Source organism: Ammospiza nelsoni, chromosome 5 (assembly GCF_027579445.1).
Source record: "Ammospiza nelsoni isolate bAmmNel1 chromosome 5, bAmmNel1.pri, whole genome shotgun sequence".
In the NCBI taxonomy this organism is placed as follows: domain Eukaryota; kingdom Metazoa; phylum Chordata; class Aves; order Passeriformes; family Passerellidae; genus Ammospiza; species Ammospiza nelsoni.
In genome coordinates, this window is record NC_080637.1 from 30,379,176 (window position 1) to 30,385,231 (window position 6,056).

Genomic DNA, 6,056 nt, shown 5'->3' on the forward strand with positions numbered 1-6,056 from the left:
TTAAAATAACATTTATGTGGCACTTTGTAAATGTTTGCACTCAGAACATGACAGCCTTCTCACCCAGTGTCAGGAGGGTGGAATTCAGAGCTGTTGCTTGGATTCAGGCAGGGTCTGTATGGCCAGCCTGAGCTGGGCAGGAGTTTGTAAGCAGGTGTCAGATGAGCAGATGTCATGTTTGTGTTTGCTGTCTTTGGTGTAAGTACCTCTTCACCTCACCTCCAGATAAACAACCACTTTCCTGCTTCTGTGAGATCACAACCTGACTGCTGACTGAGGTGAGAACCAAATCTCCCCTTAAAGAGTCTGCTCCAAATACAGAAATAATTAGGGTTTCTCTGGAAAACAGAGTAATTTAAAGTTCTGTTGCATTGGCTGTTATCTAATGGATTTATGGACTGAATAATTTTCCATGGTGACTGAGAGGGCAAAATATTTACTGGATTACATAATGTTATCTTACAGATACAGAAAATAATTCTAATAGCTCAGGAAATAAGAGTATGGAATAGTGGAATGATAGATGGAGAAAATGAGGTAGAGAGCACTGTTTGGAAGGAAGCTGTGAAGTCCCTTTAGTTGGGATTGCTATCTGACAAGCAAAGCAGTTTTCCATGTGAGGTTGCAGGGATGTATGGTGCAGAGCAGGACCTTTCCCAGCCAGTTTCTGTTGCAGGGCTTTGCAGAGTTCAGCCCAGCTCACGCTGCAGCCACGGCTGCAATCCTGCCCTGGTGTCCAGGGGCATTTCCTGGGTGAGGAACGGGGCCCGGTGCCCATGGCTGTCTGTGGGGGGGAGCCCTGTCTGCACTCCGGGTTTGTGTGCAGGCATTGCTTCACTGGAATTACGTCCTGGCACCCCAGGGGAGTGCCCCAGTTCAGAACACAGGTGCCAGAAGGCAAAATTTACCTCAGTGAGGGGCCACTGCCCTTCCTGTGGTGTGATGGCTCAGCTCCAAGTCATCTGTATTTCTGTGCTTGTTAGTTTAACAGTGATATGGGGGAGTTTGATGCAAAGTTGTTGTCACTTAATTCTTCACAGCTCCAAGTTTGTGACAAATGCAGTTTTTGAAAGCTCGTTGAGGGGAGGGAGCAACTGGCAACACACGTTTCATGTTACACGATACACAGTGTACGACCCTTTCAGATGTTTTTGAAAACAGGTAATTGCAAAATTTCTCTTACATGTATTTTCTTTATTATGGATTACTTTAGTGTTACCACTGCTCATTACAACTGATGGAAAATGTTCTGTGCTCTCCAGTGAGCATCATCTCACTGGAGCACAGTCATAAAGAATCTTTGTTGTGGCTTGGCTCTACAGCATCTTCTTGAAGACAAGTTTAAATTTCTTTGGAGAAAAAAAAAAAAAAACAAAGCAAAGCTATATTACTCTGATTCCAGATTAGCTGTATTTTTTAAATGAGGAATTCTCTTGTATGTACAGTTACATTTCTTCCTTCAAAGTGTTTTGCAGCATAGTAAGGATGCTGAAAGCATCTCTTGCTGTAGTGAACATTATTCCTCAATCGTCAGCCTGAATCTTCTAGGAGTTGTGAAGCTGTCAGCACAGTAACACAGCACTTTGTTGGCCAGTGGTCTAACTCCACTGAAAGCTGTTGCAGCACCCTTGCCTGGAAGGAGGAAATGTGCTGCAGTTGATCACCTCTAGATCAGCCCTTTATTTCCATTCCTTTATGCTCAGCTGTGCTGGATGATGCAGTTCCTGCTGTTCCCTGTGTAGAGCACGATGGCAGGGCAGAACTGCACAGACAGGGGTGTTCATTACTGCTTGCCTGCCTACAGTCTGGAGCAAAGCACTTCTGGATTTGAACCATTTTGTTACTACTAAAAATCCACTGTTCTCGTTTTTTTCTTGCTACTTTCAAGGGGGGGTAGCCTGGAGGGAGAAGCCCGAGCATGTAGTGAGGTGTGAGTTCAGTTCCCATCACGGCCCAGGATCTGCTGACGTGCAACAGCTGTGGACACACGTACTTGTCCCATTGTTTCCTCCCTCCTCTGCCTTTTCTACCAGGTAGTTACTGGGCTGTTGGACATTCCTTGCATGAGTGGGTGCAGAGAACTCCATGGCTGATGTCCCTTGGCTTGCTGGATCAGGGGATGTGTGTGCAGGCTGCAGAGTGTGGCAGGGGCAGGAGCTGAGGGAGCCAAAAGGTTGCTCAGTGTCTGTGTAGCAGAAGCTGCACCTGCAGCACATGAGCTGCAGCTCTGCAGGGCCAGAGCAGCTGCCTGGAGCTGGATTGGTTCATTAATTTCTTCCCTCCTCACCAAATATCAATTAATGCAAAACTAGCATTCCTAAGGGAATTAATGTGGGGGATTTCACAGAGGGGTTTGAATTCATGAATCATTTTCAAGTGGCAGACAATTCAAGGCTGACTCTAATAAGTAAAGTTATCACCAGTTTGTTTGTGGTGGGATGGTGGTATCTTCTTAAACTATCACTACTTCAAAGCCATCTTGGTTTTAGAAGCCTGCTGGTTTTCACCTGTTTGTATTAGAATCATCACTTGGATCTTGGCTTCTCCCTGTCTGTGGTAAGATAACCAGGAATAAATCTGAGCCCATACCTTAGAAAAAAACTGATTTACTGCATGTGAATAGAAATGCAATATTTGAGTAACAAAAATCTCATAAAGGTGAACCATGGTAAAGGCTGTGATATTGGGTGGCTGTTGGACAACTGGTCTACAGTGGATTTCCTGCAAACTACAATCTGAGTGGATTTGTAGGTTTTGTTCTTTGGGGGTTTTCAGCCTGCATGTCCACAGGAAAGTTGCTGTCCTGGCAAACTGTAAAGTTGTCTTTTACACCAATGTCTGCTTGTCCTGACCTTTGGACAGGACACAGGCTTGCACCCTCATTCCAGTTTTCCTGCTGGCCTTAGTGGGCTCTTGTGAAGTTTGAGGCAACTGACGTAGAGCTAAACTCGTAGTTGACCCAGAGCACACCAAAGATGGAATCCCTGCCCTGACCCACATAACTGCAGTGCCTGCTCTGCAGGGCTGTGTGTTCTATTGCCCCTGTACCTGCTCTACTGCTATTAGAAATGTTGGTTCAAATAGTCCTCTAGGAAAAGCCCTGCGATTCCAGGTTCAGGCCTTGACCAAGACCATGTGTAAGCTACATTCCTGGTCCTCAAAATCCCTGAATTTTGGTAAAGGGCTCTGGAATTTACAGTGAATTCTGATTTCCATGAGTTATTTTCTGTCATAACACTTGCTACTGCACCAAAGGATCAAGAAATGCCTGGCTATTTTTGATTGATATTCCTTATAATACTCAGTGGGTATTAAATTTCTTCAAAACTTTAGGACTAATCCTATGACAACCTGCTGCCAAAATCTCATGTTTGGCTCCTGCAGTAGTTTGTGTTGGATTACACTCTGGGTTTGCATGTTTACCATGTGTAATGGGCATCGACTTCCTTGCTGTCAGCCCCTGTACTTACTGCACAGTGCAAGACAATGAAAATCGGGTTGAGCTTTATTGTTGGTGGGTGAGTCTGGGAGTTGTGAGTGACATAGGAAGTGTCAAGTTTAAGTCAAGTTCCAGATCCCAGCCTGTGCTTTTCCAGAGCTTTATCTCCTTCTATACAAGTAGTTACTTGTGCTCTTAGTGGTTTTCTTACCAACCTAGTGATTAAAAACTTTAAAAAAAAGTCATAGATACTCCATTAGTAATAATTAGTACTATTAGTAATAATTAGTACTCTTCAATTACTGAAATTGGTGATACAGTTTATTGTCTTTACTGTCACCTCTGCTATTTATCAAGTATTGACCAATGTGAATATTATAAGGTATAGTAATGTTGAAATAGAAAAATGTTGCCAGCATAGCTCCTTAACTGACACCCGTGCCAGCCTTACCTATGGAGCTACCTCATGAGGGTACAGTGGAGGTGACTCTTGGAAGCAAAGAGATGCCTGGAATTGCGTTCCCAAGGCAGGGCAGCTCTCCTGCATTAAAAGCCCCCGAGGGTATTTCAGTGAAGCTGCTTGTTCCTAGGGCACGCCCAGGGTTTGGCTGCTGCCCTGTTGGCTTCCTGCAGCAGGATTCCACTCCCGCCCTGAACCCCTCCATGTTGTTCAAGTCCCGGGTGAATGGGCTCTTTGCCACCTGCACTTGTTTGTTTCTAGCTTGGAGCACCTGCAGATGGGCAAGGTAGGGTGAAGGCTAACTTAAAACAAATGAGATGTAAAGGAGGGGGCGCCCAGGCAGCACAGAACAAGATAAATGCATGTGCACAGAAGGAACAGGAGCTACCTTGCTTTCCAAACCACACCACTTGAGCCAGAGTCATTTAAAACCAAACACTGCCAGCTGAGAGAAAAGAATTTATTAGAAACTGTTAAACACTACACAAAACTAAATTTTAGAGTATTTTTTTCAGTAGACAGCACTCCAGCCTACATACACAGTACTGTGGACTTTGGACAGCCACCGTGCTGGTAAGGTATATCTTTAGGATGAGACATTCAAGCAGCATGCACAGTGAGAAAGGGAAAGGGGTGCAAGGGAAACCCTCTTGATTTGCGTAAGTTCACAGAAGGTACACTTTTGTAATTGTTTCCCACAAGGTAGTTTGGATTGAAGGAATCACCACTACCCCAGAGGCAGCAAGGGGGCTCAGCTCCCCAGCTCTGCTCTCAGTGCTGGTGCACGTTGGGAGGTTTCAGTAGAGGGTGTTTCAATAAAGAGAATTACACCTTTCATCCTACTGGAACACAACCAGGACTCTGAGGTTGCCAAACTCCCCTTCTCACACAGAGACCAGCAGAGACCTTGCTGCTTTTCAGTGGAAACAGGAGCAGAGTCTACAGATTAAGGCAATGCATTTCTGTAATTCAACATAGAAATTGTAACAAACTCCATATTTTCTGATACATTCTGAAGTATTTAATTGTAAAAAATAAAGTCGCTACTCACACGCTACTCTATTTGGTATTCTTCATTAGGTTTTGAAATACAGTGGAGCATCACTATAGTCACTGCCCCAACAATGTGGAAGCCAGTGACAGCTTCTCTTCCACCCAGGAGCTACAAAACATGAAACCAATCACCCCTCCCTTCTCCCAGTTCAAATCCTCCCTGGTTTCTTCCACCTCCACCTCTCTTCCAAAAGAGGAAAAAAAACCCATGAAATATTTATCTGACTCCTGAAAGGAGCTTTATAGCAAGGCTCAACTGTATAGACTAGAAAAAGATATAAAAGTGATTAAAATCCAAAAATTCAGAGAAGGAAAATGTAATAAGTACGCATGGCGTGATAAACCAGGATACACATAGCAATTTGCTACATTTTTCAAAAAGTGCTAACCAATTTTAGCTTAAAATAATTCAAGAGATCTTACAAATTGCTATCATAGTGTAAAACTGAGTATATTGAAAAGCCTAAAACCTGACTTGACTGTAGAAAATGTATTATATCTGTTTCTAATTTACATAGCATTTGTACTTAGGCACACAAAAATAAATATAGACAGTCAAATGTTTCATTAAGTCTGCAGAAAGTTACAGTTAAAACCAAGCAATCAACTGTTGTGACAAACATCATGCTTTTACACCTCTGTCTCTACACCACACATGTACATGGATATCCCTTATGTCATCCTTAGGCTTCTGCAAAAGTTACTTAAAAGGTGAAACTGTTTTCTGCCAAAACCAGGTAATTTGGGAACTAGTGGCTACACAGAGATAATTCCTCAGAAATCTCAACTGATACTTTCTGTTAAAATGTTTTTTCCTGCTTCTGGGCCAGGAGGCTTTGGGCTGGAGCGGAAGCCAGGGTGATCCAACACCAAAGACTGTTATGGCACAACAGGACCGGAGGGTTAGTGACAAGATTTTAACAGCACTGTGTAAGAGTAAGGGAACAAATCAGAGTAAGGCTCCTTGGAGAAGGATCTCAAGCTGTTCTTTTGCTAAGGAGCACATGGTGATTGCAGTATTCCAGCAACCCTCCCTGCTGCTGCCTCAGTAAAACTGGTTTTACCTGAGCTGTAAGCTTTCCCCAGGCACATCCAGTGACCTGA